The sequence below is a fragment of the Pteropus medius genome, unplaced genomic scaffold (assembly GCF_902729225.1).
Source record: "Pteropus medius unplaced genomic scaffold, Ma_sr-lr_union100, whole genome shotgun sequence".
Classification (NCBI taxonomy): domain Eukaryota; kingdom Metazoa; phylum Chordata; class Mammalia; order Chiroptera; family Pteropodidae; genus Pteropus; species Pteropus medius.
This window is the reverse complement of record NW_024354500.1, coordinates 3,273,735-3,293,375: the sequence shown is the minus strand read 5'-3', so window position 1 is coordinate 3,293,375 and position 19,641 is coordinate 3,273,735. Positions and strand designations below refer to the sequence as shown.

At 33.6% G+C, this 19,641-nt stretch overlaps 1 pseudogene; it reads left to right on the top strand.

The window, feature by feature from the left end:
* Positions 1-15,410: 15,410 nt before the first annotated feature.
* Positions 15,411-15,532, top strand: LOC120595109 (uncharacterized; annotated as a pseudogene).
* The last annotated feature ends 4,109 nt before the right edge of the window (positions 15,533-19,641 follow it).

Below are 19,641 nucleotides of genomic sequence, written 5' to 3'. Positions count from 1 at the left end.
CTATAGAATAATAACGATCTGAACTCAAGTGGCTAGTAGTTCTGAACTCAACTAGGATCACTTATGTGGCTGCAGTTATCTGTTAGTTCCACTCTGGATTGGATGGGACAAGATGGTCTCACTCACATCTGACCTATGTGCTTGTAGCTTGTGTGCTTTGATTTTCCTTTTATCCTTTTGTAAGCCAAATTGGATTTCTTACATGATATTCTTAGGCCAATGTTCCAAAATGGCAAATGCAGAAACTACAAAGTATCTTAAGGCCTAAGTTCCAGATCTCCTTCAGCTGTTACTTCTGTCATATTATATTATCCAGAACAAGTCTCTTAGACCAACTGAATTTAAATGGGTGGCAGAATAGATTTCACTTCCTGATGGGGCAAACTACTAAATATTGTGGTCATCGTAATCTAACACAGAGGACATCATATTGCTGGCAACTTTCAGACACACACAAAAAATTTTCCAAAAGTAATTTTTGTGAGACTAGAGAGGAAAACCATTAGATGAAGTGTTAAGAAAATTAAGAAAAACCTAGAGGCACATTTATTTCTTTTTGTATGCAAATTTAATTTTAAGATTCATGTCTTATTCATCTTTTCAACTAATAGAAGAGTATCTGTCATATACTAGGTGGGAAATAAAGATTTGTTGAATTAATAATAAAAGAATTTGAAGATCTAAAGCTGGTTATGAATAAAAAACAAAGCAGTTTTCTATGCCTCTAGGTCTAAGAAACAATTTTCCTCATAGATGCTAGGGTATACATTTGAATTCAGCAATTTGGGACCTAGATATGGCAATGTTTTAATCAGACCAGCAAGGTAACTTTGTGTCCATTCAAAGTGTTACCAGTGTTAAAGGCAAAGAATTGCAAATTGGATAAAAATCGATGCAGTATATACTTTCCATTTTTATAGCAGCACCTACATTAGCATAGAAAATGTGAAGGCATTTATAGGCCACTTGCATTTTTATGTAGAATTTCTCATAATGATCATATATTTATGGCTAAGCACATTGTAAACGTACAGAACTTTTAAATGGGATGCATGTTCAACAATTATTTCTAATGGGAGTTTGCTATTTGGAATTCAAATTTCAAATTCAACTTTTGCAGACTTAACAGCTCATTATACATGGAAAGAACTGTAGGTGTGTATTTACCTCCTTGACAGAATAATTATGGATAATGAAAAAATTAAGTGCACAAATTAATGACCATTTTAAATCTTTTTGAGGAAAACGTAATTAGTTTATTTTCAGGTAATTTTAAAAATATCATTGTCAGAGAAAATTGCAGCTTGTAACTTGTCAGTCATGATGAAGATTTAGTTGAATGCACCTTTAGGATTTTAAACAGGTTTATCATGCTATCAAGAAATAATATGGGTCTCTAAACTAATTAGAAATATGGTTACTATAAAAACAAAGTTATGAAAATGTTCATCACTGATTTAAAACTTAGAAGTCAACAAAGCCTAGTTAATTGAAAATGCTAAGCTATATAATTTGAATAATGTGAAGGAAACTTTTCAAGTACTCCAATAAAGTGCAATCAAGCCTCCTAGAAATTAAGGTGTCATCCACAATATCATGAATTAGCTGTAAAATTCATGTCTATGCTCCATTCAAATACTGTTAGTTAACACAGATACTTGTTACTTTCTGCAGATTTTCTATAGCAGATGTGAGTTAATAGAAAAACTGTTTTGTACATTTCCCCCAAACAACTATCCTTACCAAGCAAATGAGGAAAATGGCCATATTTGCCCCCATGATTCTGTGGCATTAAAACAATGTTTCTTTGAATCTCCTTATTATCTCAGGAACATTTCCCATAATGCACCAGATAAATTACCTTGCATTCCTCCTAACAGTAAACATTTATTATTCTTGCCTTCATGGAATCGGAGGCCACTTTCTACCTTTGGAACCCTTCCCTTCACGTTTTAACGTAAGTCCTGGCCTGACACATGTTCTCTCAATACCGGTCTCAAAATCTATTTCTTCTAGAAGCATTTACTATTTAAACTGTATTACTTTGTGGGTATTTTAAATATTTTTTGAAACAAATTCTGGTAGAATATTAAAATAATCAGCTTATATATGTCCTCAATCCTTTTGGATATATGTAAAACCAATTATCTCAGATTAGAGTACAGATTTTATATTTACATTTATTTTGTAACCTTTTTAATAAATGTAGAATTACTCTCTGAATAAACATGTAAAAATGAGCATAAACATATTGTGCATATACATATATGTTTAAGGTAAATTTTGGAAAAGCAATGCTCCCTCTAAATGACATTGACAATTAATAAATATAAATTTATATTGCAAATAGCATGTTAGAAGCTATATAAAGAAAAGGTAGATGATATATAATCTGTTTTTAGTAGATTATTATTGTTACACATATAAAGACATTGAATTGAAAGCTGAAGGATGAAAGTAATGATGCTTATTTGATTCTCCACTTAATCTAATCCAATACCTAAAGCAGTATTCTATGACATGATTGCATAAATTATTAAACTATTCCAACAAGGTCACATTCCTCTTTCCACCCTCCCAAGTTCTCCTCCCATTCATATTTTTCCCTTTTTTGTACTTTGGCATATATAGTCTCACCATAATTGTTAATAGCAAATAATATTCCAGAGAAGAGAGTGTTTATAAGTTTCTTATAGAAACTAACTCTGTTTACATGTTCATTAAAAGAATTATTTTCTTTAGATTGTTCCCATTGTTTCAGCTTTCCTTTGTGTGGCTCATAGTTAAGAGTATGAGATAAAACTTGCCTCAAAATCAAACACTGGTTTCCTACGGAAGACTGGTGTCTGTATGCCTCAGCTGTCAACTTGAATATTTTGAAGACAGATACTGTTGACTCTCTACAGAACACCTATTTCATCCTTTTTCTATCATATTTGAATTTTTTTTTCCGTTTAAGTTCAATCTCTGTCCCATGTGACTAAAGGGAAGGTGATCTCCATGCCTAACCTCAGAGAGATGTTCTGATAAATCCTATAAATCTCATTCCCTTAACCACTGTATTCTTGCAATTGGGCATTTTACCAAATTCTGGCCAGTGATATGCAAAGGAAAGTCCATGAGGGACTCTGGCAAAGGTTCCCCTTATTTTTCTCTCTGGACACATATATGAATATGGCACCTGCAATGGCTACAGATTCCCTACAAGATCAGCCTGAGCATCCCACCCTGTGGAGAAGAGCAAAGCCAAAAGATTGCAGAAATTTGAACTGCAATCCTTGGATACTACTTCTTCAGGGCTACTGCTATGCAGAAGAGCATCCTTCTCACTGTTTCAATCATTTTGAAAAAGTGATTTTGTCTGTTACAATTAACAAAGGCCATTTTAACTGATACAAATGAATAACCCAGTAATTCCATATCTATACAGTAAACCTGCAGATTATTTTTTCTTTTCCAAATCTTAATGGCAACAGTCCTTAGGAACCTAATTTTTGAAAATTAAAACCCATGAATGTATCCATATTTTTCTCTGGTTGTTCCCGATTGGGTTTCTCATGTGATGAGTTAATACAACTATCTTTCAAGTATAGTCACTACACACCCTCTACTCATATCTTGCTCTGCTCCTCATTCTGCCTGTCCAATTTCTCTTCTCTCTAAGCTGCACAGAGAAGCATCAACATTGACAATGTCCACCAGGAAATCAATAATATTCATGCAAAGGTTATTATCTCTGAACGTTGCCAAGGTTTTCAATCCTCCAGCTGCATTGTTGCATTCAGTGCAGAGGCAAAAATTATTCTCTTCCTCCATTTCATACCATACATGTTTCCTCGTTCCCAGCACAGTTCTGATTTTGCCCAAAATCGTTCTATATATTTCTGCCTTTAACTCCTCCCTCAACCAGAGCTCAAAAGCAAGCCATATAGGAAAACAGAATGCATTTTATCACTGCCATCAGGATCTCACCTTTCTTCTTTCCCTATTAAAATGAAAAAGTTGTAATGGATTCAAGCAGACACTGTGAGGGGGCGTTGAGGATGCCGATGCTACAAGTGTCGATTGTAGAGACTGACTAGATTCCAGCCCCTGCATTGTTACTATTAAAATTAGAAAAACAGTCTTCATGGCTGGGTGTTTCTCCCATTACAATAACTATTTAAATTTTCTTGTTTTTACAAACGCTGCTTGCATAACTACCTTAAGGCAATTGCCAAATTTTCTGTAGTTTAATTAGATTTTTAAAACACTCAAAATAGCAACACTAACAAAGATATTTCAATTTAGGGCACATTCTGAATAAAAACCTGCCCACAAACTCCATGTTTATAGATCTTAGATGGTTGGTTATAACAACTGAAATATGATTATTTCACTCAACCTACTAAATTCCTTTTTATGCCTAGTTAATTATTGTCATCTCAATCCCATGGCAGCTGGACATCAGAACATTTATGAACTAAATCCATATGAAAGTATATTTTGTCTAGAACAACTTGATGACAGGGACTTCAAACTTACTATTTGTAGGGACTATGCAGATAACATTTATGAGTGAGCCATGTTGGATGGCCTGGGACAAAGTAGAAAGCATATGCCCGGTCTAGGAGAGAATTTGTCCAATCTAAAAGGGGTCACCATTGCCCAGCTTCAGTTCATGGCTCCCAGGTAGAAATATATGTGTATCGTCATACCTTTAGGTTTTTCTAAGAAGCTGTGATTCCAGGTTTCTAGGTAAAATTTTAGCTTGTTCAATACTGGCTAGTTTTTCAAAATGTTTCAAAACACTACATGAGAATGGAAATCAAAACCACAATGATATGTAACTTTACACTGCTTACTATGGCTACTGTAAAGAAAAAAAAAACAGAAAATAACAAGTGTTGACAAGGAAGATGAGAAATTGGTACCCTTGTGCATGTCTGGTGGTAATGTAAAGTGGTACAGTTGATATGGAAAAGAGTTTGGCAGTTCTTCCAAAAAATTAACATAGAATTACCATATGATGCAGCAATTCCACTTCTAGGTACATAGCCAAAATTATTAAAAGTAGGGAATCAGATATTTATACACCAACGTTCATACTGGCATTATTCATAACAGGCAAAAGATGGAAACAACCCAAATGCCCAATAGGTAAATAAATAAACAAAATACAGTATATACATACCTTGGAATATTAGTCTTAAAAAGAAATAAGATTATGACACATGCTATAACGTAGTTGAACCTTGAAAACATTATGCTGAATAAAATAATCCAAACACAAAAGAAATATTATATAATTTCACTTATATGAGGTATTATATGAGAGAGAAAGTAAAATTGAGGTTTTCCAGGAGCTGGGATGGCGGGGGAGGTTGTAAATGAGGAATTATCATTTAACGCATGGCCTTCCCATTTGAGATGATAAAAACGTTTTGTAGATAAGAGTGGCGATGGTTGCAAAGTAATGTGAATGTGCTTCAAACCACTGAAGAGTATGTTTTAAATTATTAAAATGGTAAACTTTATGTTGTTATGTATATTTTACCATTATAAAAAAATTTATGTGCCTAACAAAATGCATCTGCAGGTTGTGTTTGGTCTAGGGTTGGTCGTTTTTAGAAGCAGAATTATAGCATGTTAAGATTTAAAATACAACTAATTTTCTGCAGCAGATTAAACACTGAAAGAATGAATGTGAACATAAAGAACCAAATTGTCATGCCAAATATATGGAGTGTTTATCCTATAGAAAATTTGCTTCTTTTTAAGGTATTCAATAAGCATTTATAAAAATTAACTCCCTCATGTTATCAGATCTCTAATGAAACTGCTTAAACTACTTGACAATCAGCCCTAACTCAGCTATAATCATCTTGAGGTTATATGCAGTCCCTCGAGGGAAATGAGGACAGAGAGAGCAGGCTCCAGCTTCTGATGATGGGCTTAGCATGTGCAGGAACAGGAAATGAAACAATAGAAGAATGGGATTTAACCCAATGTAGTTGGTACATTACCCCTTTTCATGTTTTCTGATGACCTGAGACCTGATCCTTTGACTTTTCGGGGGCCAAGATTTTTCATGGTGAATTCAACATGGACAATTTATTATGAGAAAGGTTCAATAATATTGCATCTATTATCTGTTACATCCTTCTAGATTGGGCTAATCAGATTATCTTTCCCGGAAATCTGAAATTTGTAATCAGTTATAAGTTTAGAGAGACTGAAGCAAAGTCTCATTAAAACATTGACTTTGTTTCAGAATGGCAAGTCTGAATATGGTTAGGTTGACTAACAGCTTTTCTGTGGCTTGATTGTACAAAAACTGAATTCTTACAGATATTCTAGTAAACCATCACATTATAAATATCTCATTTTTCTATGAAATCTGTTTTCCTTAAAAAAAACTCATCAATTTTTGCTCCTTGCAGCCAAAAAAAGACTGCTAAGATCAAGTTCAAATAGAATTCACAGTTGAATTGTTTCTGAACTCGAAAATGACTTTAAAAATGTTAGAAGGAGAAGAAATAACAATTTATTTTTCTTTAATGTAGTACAACTAAATACTAACATTTGTTAGGCCCCAGTAACTAAAATTTAAACAGATGTTACATAGTTTTCAAATTGAATATATGAAAATACAAATGTGTTAGAGTTAACAGAAGATATGAATTATATAGTTTTTTCAAACATCTTAGACATGTCTATCTTAGATATTTCATAGAATAAATTGAAATAAAATAAAATACTCTTTTTCTTCTATTACTTTAGCAAAGATTTAAAATACGATAATACAAAGGCAGGCAAATGTGCAAGGAAAGAAACATACTGAAATACATTGTAACCAAAATCATTTTGGAAGCAATTGAGCAACTCCTACACAGATTCTCTAAAAATGTCTATAATTTTGACCCATTGCTGTAATTTTAAGAAATCTAGCTTAAGGATATCATTGAAAGTGTGAAAAAAAAACTGCATTCACAATTTATCCTCAAACAATATAGAGATCATCAATAAGAGAGCGATTAACTAATCTCTTCCCAAAGTGTGTTTCATGGTAAGTTCATTAATGTTACTTGAATAAAGGGTTCTATGAGCAAGAACATTTAATAGATTTTTTTAAACAGAAATCTTCGCTGTAGGTCTTCTCAGAATATTAAATGCTACAAAGCACTGTAATTTCTCAAGAGACACATTTCTTCAAAAACTTTATCCTCAGAGCATTAAAAGATAATGTATATGAAGAGTAACTAATTCTTATAATTGTTTATAATTCATTTTATATTGAAAAACAAATAATAAGGAGTTGTAAAAAAAAGATGTTGAAGGTAGAACAGGAATATTGTTTTGATGGCAAGGTAATCGTTGTTTTTCAAATTTTCTGTAATGTGTTTGTAAAACTTTATCCCCAAAGAAAACAATAAATGAAAATTTTTTAAATGAGCCTTTATTACTAATTTTAATACAAAAGTAAATCACCTAAAATAGCTGAAAGAAAGCACCAAAAGAAACAATGTTAACTTGCATTATTTTCTGTATATACGTGTGTATGCATCATGTGTGTACATGTATGCGTGCAAGAGAGAGAAGGTTAAATATATATATAATCGGCTAGGTAAAGGAAGCCGTGTTTTCCTGATCCTGATACATCAACTGTTTTGATTCCTTCTTTAAAGTAGAAAATATTTGAATTTTACTAAGGACTTCAATGCACTTCAATAAAAATAATGATATTTCTGTAGCATCAAGATGCATAAAATTTAACACGATTTAGTCCTCTCCAGTAGAGAATATGTAAGACATTTTACAATTTAAATAGATGCAAAGAACCATGTGTTCTAAAAGTGAATGTGGATAGATTGGTTCTCAAATTGCTCACGAATCCAGACTCATTATCTGGCAGTCATGCTTTCATGTTGTAATGTTGTAATGATGATGTTAGTTTTATCTTTTTCTTATTGTTTCAATTATAAACATACTTTGTCTAAGGTTAGAGAGGAGCTAAGTTATTAGAATAGGTGGTATATCAAACCATAAAAATTCTCCTTCATCCATCTTTTAGGATAGTTGCAGGAGAAAGACTGAGGTGTTATTCAAAGACATTAAAGTTAATTATTACATTAACAAATCATTAACTAAGTTATTAATCATTTATTTAGTTGACTATTAGGTAAATAAGTTGAATTAGCCATTAAAACTCACATTTAAATCAAACAGGTTTCTTTAGAAGTGATAAAAATGTTCTATAATTGGCTGTGGAGAGGATTGCACATATCTGTGAATATACTAACATCCATTGAATTATAAATGGATGAATTGTATGATATCTGAATTTTATCTCAAAAAAGCCCTCTAGGAAAACTAAATGAGGAGAGGACTGAATCTTGAGAAGCATTCCTGGAGTCGTGTAAACAGAAAAATCTCAGCCTTGGAAACAGGCACGGTAGGTGGTATTAAGAGCACCCATTGTACTCACTGGTTTGTTTACGGAGAAGCTAACTCTAAAATCATTCACTGATGAGACAACTGCTCTGATCCTAAACAGTTTTGTTCAAGTTTGTCTTGATCTTTTATTTGAAATCAAAGGAAATTTCTGTGGGTACATGTAGACAACATTTACATAAAACTTTTTTTGTCTTCTGACCATACTAAAGTAACTTTGTTATATTAAGGTGTGATATACTTTACCATACCGTAGCACCATACTTCTCAGATATTATCACATATCTAAAATACTCCATACTGTTTTATGTTCTCAGATATCTCTTTTTATGTACAACCTGCCCACCCAATCTTCAGCATACTTGGAAATCCCTGCCATAAGAAGTGCTTATTATGTTGTTATTCTTCCTCTGTTGTAATGAACATATACTAATTCTTTTTTAAACTGTGTATTAAGAATCTTATCAGTCAGAAATTATACTCTTCTATTAGGAGGAATACAACATCTTATCTGTGGAATAACAACATTCTAAAATGAAGAAAATATATTTCATAATTTTAAAATATGAATCACAGTTTATAGTATTTTGAGACTACAGATTTTCAAATCCATTTAACAGAAACAGTAGGCGGAAAACATGCAGAACTAAGTTAACTATTTTGTTGAAGAGACAGTTTGACTTCTCTAAATATACCATTCTGTACCCTAAATTTTATGAAATAAGTCCATAAATCCTGGCTTTCATAGTAACCAAACCATCAATCTTTAACTCTTTGTCAAAAGCAAATCAGTCTTTAGTTATTAACTAGGCTCCAAATTTAGCTACACTTTACAACTTTAAGAAATCACATCAATCATAGGACAAAACCAATGTATGAATGCACAAAAGATTGGTGATGTAACTCTTTTTTCTTAAAGAGATATTTTACAAATCTTAGCTAAAATAAGAAAATATAATTATTTATAATCTGGCTTAGTGTTTTAAAATTACAAAGGTGTATGCTTTGCTGATAGTAAAATGATTTTGCAGTCAGGAGAATGTTCAGCTTTCTTGAAAAAGGCAGTTTTCACCAAAAGACCTTTGGGCCTCCTAAATCCTAAAGAGTCGGGATAGGTCTCTTTCAAGGTTCTTTAAATGTTCGTATAAATTAAGCGTTTTTACTATTAGACTTGATTTGTGTGTTCTAGACCCATTTTATTTAGGACTCACCCTTTCTATCTGTGTCTACATTCTTAGGTGATCTTTAGACCTACCCAGAAGTTTATGCATAACTAGAAGAAATCCATTCTTTCAGCAAAAATATATTATGCACCTGTGATGGCTAATTTTATCTGTCAACTTGACTGTGCTAAGAGATGTCCAGATTGCTGGTAAAACATTATTTCTGGGTATGTGTGAAAGTGTTTCTGACAGAGATTAACATTTGAATAGGTAGACTAAGTAATAAGGATCAGCTTCATCAAAGTGCGTATCATCCAATCTGTTGAGGGCCGGAATAGAACAAAAAGATGGAATAAGAGCGAATTTGCTCTCTTAGCTTGAGCTAGGGCACTCATCTTCTCCTTTCCTCAGACATCAGCATTCCTGGTTCTTGGTCTTTCACACTCACACTGGGACTTACACAGCTGTCTCCTCTGTTCTCAAGCCTTTGGGTTTGGACTGGAACTATGACACCAATTTTTTCTGGTCCTCCAGTTTGCAGATGGCAGATTATGGGGCTTCTCAATCCACATAATCTCAGCCTTCCATAATTGTGTGAGGCAATTCCTCAAAATAAATCTATATTTATATCTATCCATATGTACACATCCCATAGGTTCTGTTTCTCGGGGGAACACTGACTAATACAGCACCTAATAGGTATAAGACATATTAGTAGTAAACATAGCCAATAGTGCATCATGGATCTCACATTCTAAGGTGGAGAAAGGTGGACAGACAACTAATAGACACATATACAACAGTTTGTCAGGTAGTGATAAATACTGTGAAGAAAACTTGAGAAAGTCAATGTAATGAAAGAGTGTACGTTCAGGTAAGGAGGGCTATTTTAGTTAGGATGTCCAGGAAGGCATTTCTGAACGAAGTAAAAGTGTCAGTTAGGCAAGTCTGAGAGAACAGCGTTCCAGGCAAGATGAGAAAGAGCAAAAAAAGCCTTCAGGAAGCATTTTTCAAGAACAAGAACTGTAGTTCAACTAGAATATAGTGATCCAAGGAGAGTGTTATAAGATGAATGTTTCCCAAAATTTATAAGTCAAAGTCCCTAACCCCTAGTATCTCAAAATGTAACTGTTTAGGGCAATTAAGTTTTAAAAAGGTAAGTAAGTTAAAATGAGAAAAGAAGGAAGGAAGGGAGGGAGGAAGAGAAAGAATGAAGGAAAAAATAAAAAGAGAAAGCCATTAAAAACACCTTCACAAATATTTATTATGTATATTTTTAAAGCATACTGATTTAATTTTAAATGATCCTAACTAAACTGGGTAATCATCTTCTACTCAGCAGATATTAAGCATTTTAAATTACTATTAGAAATATACGAACAATATTTCTTAAATAGTATTTTATTTAAACCTGTTGAATAATAACATTTTCATGGAAATACAGTTTGTTTACAAACATGTTTAAAAGGCAGAAATATATTCAAAATATAATTTGATGTTATTCAATATGAACTTCATCAATAGGTAGATTTCTCAAAAATTGCATGAAATTGAGATTACTGTATTAAAGAAAATAAAATCACACTGGACAAAGTGTGCAGACAAAAGTTTTTTTTTTTATTTCGATACTTCGACAGCAATAGAAGAGAGTACAGATCAAGTTGGGGAGAGACAAAGGGCTGGAGGATTTATAAGCACTGGGATGAGCTAGTAGAAAAGTACTAAAGGACAGAGTATATTAGATGGGAGGCTGATAAATAGGATCTGTTGTGTACATTGAGCTAGTTTTGAGTTTGTGAATGTTTTTATTTGGAATTAGGCCATCTGTGTTTGCTAATTGGTACTCATGAAAGTTAGACTTCTTCCTTCTCACAGAGACTAAGAGATAGGGGTGTTCCCTTCATCGATGATTACATTTCAAAGCCATGGCTTCTAGGTTCTTGAGGATGTTCCTGGGTTATAAAACTTGCAAGAGGCTGTGAGAAAATCTGTATATATTTCAAATGGGCAGAGAAAGAGTTTACAGTGGCAAGTTTCCTAAAGACAATGCTCTAAGAAAAGAAAGATCAGGAGCCTATTGTCAATAAGAAACCTGTCTGAGGTCCAGTCAGACTGTCTTGGTCACTACATCATGGTCAGTCGAAGCACTTTAATGGAACTAATTTTATAATCATTCTACATTTAATAGATTTTAACTGTATAATTTTAGCTTCTAGTATACAATTTTCTTAAATTTAAGTACATCTGATAATTCTATACACTTTTCAGTTCTATACACTTCTTATATAGTATTATTCAGAAGGAAATCTCTTCAGATAAGGGATGCATGGGCTTCAGAGCTCAGCCTGTTTGTGACCCAAATTTGATATTTTATAGTTGTGTGAGAATGAATTTAAGAATGACTTTAAGAATGACTTTAAAAGAATGACTTAGTTTTTTCTTTAAAATGGAGTTAAGGATAGCCACCTTACACAGTCTTTAGCTAGATCTAACATGATAGTAGTCTAAAACACCTAACATGGTGACTGCCATCAAATACCAGTCCCCTCCTCTTAATACCAATAAAATTATTGTAAATAGAAGTTAGGTTAGAAAATATAGCAATTTTTCTGACAGGAGAAAAATATAGCTGTTTCCTCCCCTATCTTTTTCCCCTTAAATGTACACAATTATATTTCATACAGCTGACTGTTTAGAACATGGGCCTTGAAGTTGTCAGTTTGGGAATTTCATGCCTTTGTGCACCAGTGACTTTTGTGACCTTAATTGAACTTCTGGGCCAGAGCTCCTCCATTTGTCAAATAGATATAATAATGGAAAACATCTCTCCCTCACAAGGGTGCTTTTAGCATTACTGGGGGGAAAAAAGAATCTTTTTAAAGCCCATGAGATGAAAGTACTGTTGTTATTAAATATATGATGAATTGTTCATCATTCATAGTCTGTGATATTGTAGAAGTCAGTTCCTTTAGGAAGCAAAGACTCTCTTGAGAGTCTTGGCCAGAAGAAACTGTGTAATAGCGATTGAATTACCTGTTATATTGGAAAAATCATTGAGAAAGCTCAGTATCCCTATGGAGAACGAAGAAGCTATTATACCATACCTCAGTAGAATACCTATAACACTGGCAGGGAAGTTAGATATGATCTCATTCCTTGGCCGTACCTATAAAAGTCAAGTGCTTCACTGGGACATAGCCAAGACATTTCTTTTTATAGAGCAATAGTCTATCAGAGTATATATATTTTTTTTAAAAAGCATTTCATTTAGTTATTTGGAAAGTCGGGCCTTGTACCCACATTAAGAAATTAACACATACTAATTAATTTGTCACATGCATATTTTATATGTTAATAATCTATGCAGTCGATAAATGTTTTAAAATATGCAAATGCTTGAATGAATATTGAATAAAACCTTCTCAACATTTACAAGATTTCCTTTGCAAGTTGTAAAATTTCAGCTTGAGAAGAGGTGAACTTTTTGTCTAAGATGAAACAAACTTTGATAAGAAAATTAATGTTTTAAGTAAGATCAATACTTACTGGAAAAAGAATGACGTTGATAATCTTTGTAGCAGGTTATATTTAAAATATTGAATTCATGAATTATAAATGAGCCTTAAAAATTCTTCACAGTGTCAAAAATAAAAAGTTGGATACTAGTTAAAAATTGTAAGGACAGACTTTAATGAGTAATAACTATTTCAATAGAGAAAAGATTACTATGTGAACTAAACTCAAGTTCTATTTGTATAGAGGTGACTGGGTGTTCTAAAGAGAGAATAAAGGAGTAGGGAGGGAATTGAAGAAAGTCAGTACAGTTTAGTAAGTGAAAATTTTCAAAAAATGGGAAGGGAGAGTTGGCCCAGGTAAAAACCATCTTGATTTGCTAACTGACATTCATCAAAGTTAGGTTCCTATTCTCCAAAAGAAACTGAGAGACAGGGGCCCTATCTTCAAATGGTAGCAGCAACAAAAAGTTAAAGAGTTAAAGTTTTTTGGCAGCTTTGAGTTTTCTCAGGCAGGCACTTTAAGGGGGGACTAGAGTCATCTTAGGAATGCAGCTTTGAGCTTTTAGAAAATGTTAATGTTTGTTCAAGATTTTGTGGACCAAGGTTGAGACCTAGTTGGGAAGAGGGCCCCAGGGAGCCTGCATAGAGTTTGGTCAAGGAGAGAATCTTTGTCAACAGAAACCCTGAAATTGAAATTATAGACATAAACCCTCTCTCTATAAGTTCTTCTACCAGATCCTGATCTGGCACCGAATGGCATAAATTCCTTCATTCTTTCACCATGTATTTATTAAATAGCCAAGTTCTCTGTAAAATACTCGAAATACAAAGACAGGTGAGGTGCGGTTTTGCCTGTTAATCAAGTAGCCTACAGTCTAGATGAGAGTAAAAACCATAAAAAAAATAGTTAAAATACTATAGCTGCTATGATAGAAGGCTGTACAGGGTGTAGTGCAAGCATAAATAGTGAGAAGTCAGCTCTACCTGGCAGAGAAAGAGGACAGCAAATATTAATACAGGAGGTGATATTAAATGAGGTGGATGTTCTTCAGATATAGAGGGATGTGAAAAGGTAGTGCATTTGGAGGAATCAGAATGAGAAAAACTGAAGATATAAAATTTTCCAGCATATCTGAGAAATGCATGTAGAATAGAGTCCATAAATGGAATAGGGGACTCAGAGGAAGGGGAGACAGTTTTTAAGTTAAGCAAATAGAAGTAGATAGTGAAGGAAAAAAATAGATCATGGTGTCATGCTACACAAACTGAACAACAGTGCACCCTAGGGTGCCACAGAAAACTCATAGGGAGTGCCATGGGACACTTTAAACTTCAAGAGGAAACAACAAGAAGCAATATTTGTGGAATACCATGTAGATTACCACAATCAAGTTGTTGGAACCTATTTAATAAACTGTTGAATGTTTATTTGCCTGAGGAGTGCTTTGAAGAAAATAACTGAGGCAGTTTAGGCAATAGCCATAATGACTTTTAATTGTATTTTATAAGAAACAAGGGAAAAGAGAAGAATTTTAAGGAAGAGAATAAAATGGACAAACATATTTTGGGAAGATCACTGTGACAGCAGCAGGGTGCATATTTAGAGAGTTGACATTTTGAGGCACAGAGACTATTTAGATGTCTTTGGCAACACTCTTGAAATTATTAAATCATATTAACTATTACTTAGCTGTTTGTTTAGTCACATTACTTTTTTATTTTTTTTTTTAAGTTTTGTATTTCTTTGTATAGCTATTTGAACAAAGTCATTTATAGTTTTATACAGAGCAATGGTCTGACATAGAACATTTGTTCATGTCCCAGTAAATAAAATGTATTGGCTGATATTATACGAGATCTTTAACTTATCTTACAAAGAAAGCTAATAATTGACTAATTAAGAACCAGTGACCTTGGCTGATCAGCGTAATGGAAGCTAATAGCAGAAGTAGTTCCTTAGCACATATGATTCATACAGTGTTTTCGCTTCTAGGCACAATTCTTGGTTGCCCACCCGCTGAAGCTTCCTGAGAACCTTATTTACACGATTATTTTATGCCCTTAGTAAACCAATTCCTCTATGAAAAGAGCTTAAAATGAGTTATAGCTTTATTGGGTGTTTTCTATGATCCAGGCACTCTTCTCAATATTTGATATGCATTATTTTCTTAATTCTTATACCCACTCTGTGAAGAAGGTGCTATCATCATTATCCCCAACTTACATATGATGAAATTGGAGCACAGATTCAAGTGTGCTGGGTCACATAGGTATTAAGGTTATCTAAAATACAAATTCAGTCTACGGCCATGCCACCCTGAACAAGCCTGATTCTGTATGATCTCGGAAGCTAAGCAGGGTTGGGCCTGGTGGTTAGTACTTGGATGGGAGACCATCTAGGAAGACCAGGTGCTGTAGGCGTAAAAAATAAAAAATAAGAAATTGTAAGCTGACAAGGTCCTTGCAATCTGTGAGGTAAACCAAGGGTTTCCTCGCCTAAAATAAAATAAAAAAATACAAATTCAGACTCAAGAATTTATAGTCTTGTCAACTACACTATATCTCGTCCATTTGGGAGCAATAATTAAATTTTGTGTATAATTGTATTATTTTTTAAGAATATTTTTTTACAGCAGTTTTAGGTTCACAAGAAAATTGAGGGGAAGGTACAGAAGTATCTCAGAAACTCCCTTATCCAACCTATGCAGAGACTCCCCCATTATCAACATCCTCCACTAGAGTGGCACATTTGTTGCAATTAATGAACCTATACTGACACATCATAATAACTCAAAGTCCACAATTTACCTTAGAGTTCACTCTTGGTGTTAGATCCACTGTAGGTTTGGACAAAGGTAACGATGTATATCCACCATTAGTATCATTCTTAGTTTCATATTCCTAAAAGTCTACTGTGATTCTCCTGTTTATCTTTCCTTCCCCCTAAGCCCTCGTAAGCACTGATCTTTTCGTTGTCTTCATAGTTTTGCCTTTCCCAGAATGTCATAAAGTTGGAATCATACTGTATTTTTGGATTGGCTTTTTACTTAATGATATAGACTTAAGGTTTCTCTATGTCTTTTCATGGCTTGATAAGTCATTTCTTTTTCATGCTGAATAATATCCCATTGTCTGGATATCTGGATATCTGGATATCTGTTCACCTACTGAAGGACCTCTTGATTGCTTCTAAGTTCTGGCAATTATGAGTAAAAGCTGCTATAAACATCCATGTGCAGGTTTTTGTGTGGACATAAATTTTCAGTTTCTTTTGGGAAAAACCAAGGAGCATAATTACTGGATTATATGGTTAAAGTATTTAGTTTTGTAAAAAACTGCCAAACTGTCTTCCAAAATGGCTGTACCATTTTGCATTCCTATCAGCAATGAATGAGAGTTCCTTTTACATCCTCACCAACATTTGGTTTTGTCAGTGTTCTGGATTTTGACCACTCTAATAGATGTGTAGTGGTGTCTCTTTGTTGTTTTAATTTTCATTTCCCTGATGACATATGATGTGAAGCATCTTTTCACATGCTTATTTGCCATCTATATAGCTTTTTTGGTGAGGTATCCAGAAAGGTCTTCAGCTCATTTTTTTTAATGAGACTGTTGTTTCTCATTGTCAAGTTTTAAGAATTCTTTGTATATTCTGTATATTTTATAAGATATGACTTTTGCAAATATTTCTCCCAGTCTGACTTGTCTTCTCATTCTTTTGTGTAATTATTTATTTTAAGCAACAAGCTATGTATACCTATTTGCAAAGCTCTATTTGACCTAGGTTAATTGGATAAAAATGTTATTAATTTTATTTTAGAGAAAATATTGTGATATTTTTCATGATAATGGAGATATGTGTTAATAAAAGCATAATCTTGACTACTGTAGTTAGAGGAGTTTACATTCAAAACGCAGCCTCGCTAGTTGTAATGCTTTAGTGTCAATGGTATAGTCCTTAGCTTTTTTGGATGAAAGAAACTTGGATTTCTTAGTGTTTTTTCATATTTATAAGGTCCTCAGGTACTGGTCGACATTGGCAAAGTCATGAAACACTGGTGTTTAACATGAAATGTTAATACATGGACATTGATATACCAGCCTAATCACCAGAATTATAGTGCCCACCATGTGGGCTCTTCCTGTATTACATCAGGGTCCTTAAGAGAAAGTTTTGAAAAATAAATCAAAGATAATTAGAAGTTTGCATAATGACCATGATATTAGATCAAATAAACATAGGGGGTCCTTGGGATATAATTCATTCATGCCATGATAAAGCCCGAATAATTATCACTGCCTTATAACAAAGTACATCTTTTTATTTATTTATGTATTTATGTATGTATGCATGTATGTATGTATGTATGTATGTATTTATCTATCTGTCTATTTATTTATTTATTTTATTTTTAGGCGAGGCAACCCTTAGTTGACCTCACAGATTGCAAGGATCTTGTCAGCTTACAATCCTTTATTTTTTATCTTTTATGCCTACACCACCTGGTCTTCTTAGGTGGTCTCCTATCCAAGTACTAACCAGGCTTAGCTTCTGAGACAAAGTACATCTCTTAAGACTGAGGTAAACATGGGCAGGGTGAGGTTCACAGTCAAATGGGTGATTGTAAACAAAGGAGGATATATGACATTTGGTCAGGTAGAAGAGAAAATTATTTCTTGGAAATGAAAGTATTTTAAAATATCTATCTTTGGATTAATGTGCAAGTATACAGAGATTGTGAATAAAAACCATAAGGGAGGATGAAGCATGTTCATATAATGAATGCATGTTGTACTAAAGAATCTGGATGTTTTCCTGAAAGCATCAATAGGTTTTATGTTTACTTAGCTTTACGATAGAATACAAGCCAGGAAATATAGCAGCCCTAGCATCTTCATCTCATCTTCCTCTCTCAGCAACTCTCAAATAATAGGTTCTTTTGCCTTCTCACCACATGGATGTTTGGGTTCCATGAATGAGAGCCGAAGTGTGTGTGAGTCACCTTGAGACATAAAAGTTAAAAGTGATATTTTCTAACAATCCTTTATACTGTTCAAGTCAATAAGCCTCAAATCTGCTTGCCAACTTGCAGTTCTCCCAATCCAGTGTTGACTTTACACAATAAACAAACACCATTTTTCATTGTTTTTAGGTTCACTCCTTTCAAGGAAAGGGTGCTGTAAGAAACTGAGGTCATTCTCTGAGAGACTGTACCAGACCAGGCTGATTTTAAAGTCTTTCTCACAGTTTTGCCCTCATGACCTTGAGTCAATATTTTCAAAAAACATATTCCTTCAATGTTCTGTGATTTTTTTTTTTCTTACAGGCACAGCTCTTATATTTTATACTTAGGAAAAGTGAGCCAGCATACCTCTAACCACCAAGATTTGTATTATCCAATGAAGTATGAGTATCTTTTTCTGATCAACATGTTTCATGAGTCTTTTGATATTTTCTATCAATTGCACAAATCTCCCTCTCATTTAGAATCACTTATAAAAGTTATTAGAGATATTTATGTGTGAGTTTAGTTTCTCTAAGGCCAAATTTACCGTTTTATCTGGACAATCAGTTTCTATATCAATTGGGAGTTTTTAACCATTTTCAAAAAATATCTTTCCATCCTGAGGTCATCATCAGTGTCCATTTAATTCTCTTTAATTTCCATATATTAGCCCACAAAATACTTCCCCAAATAGCAGTAAATAAAACATTAAAGTAATGCTTAGCCCACCAACCACTTGTTAATATTACAAAAATAGCAGTACATAGGATACTACAGTAATACTTAGCACACCAAACATTTGTTTTTATTACATTGTAATTTTCCCATCTTTCCCAACAGAATCATCTCTTACCCATATACCATATATTTTCAGTGATGGTGATGTTTACTAGAGTGTTAGTAAATTCAGGATAACTTCTGGCCTGGGAACCTAATCATACCCAGCTATGAAAAAAATAGGTTTTTATTGACACTGATCCCCACATGTTAATGTAAAATACAATCCATATACACTACAGAGAGGACATAGCATTGGTTTTTTTACCTGCTCAAAACCCACTAAGTGTATAGCAAGAAATGGCAGCTTCTCTAAATTCATGGCCCACAAGCAGTAAGGTAATGATGATAACGACTACATTTTTCAGTGACATTCTTCAATAATTTAGATGGTTCTTAGCATTTCAGTACGTGCATCTCTCTGGCTTGGGCTTCTAAAGCACCCAGGTATTGCTCTTTAAACACAATAGTAATCAAGCACAGTAGAGAATTCTTCCTCGGGGAAGATACAGCCCCTTCTCAAGAGTTGTTGCTAGGCATAATATTCCAAATGGCTTTTTAAAATTAAATTTATTAGGGTGGTATTGGTTACTAAAATTCTATATGTTTCGAGTGTACAATTCAATAATATGTCATATGTATATTACATTGTGTGTTTACTACCCAAAGTTAAAGTTCTTTCTGTCACCATATATTTGACGCCCTTTATCCCTATCTACCTCTCCCCACCCTCACCCTTTCCCTCTG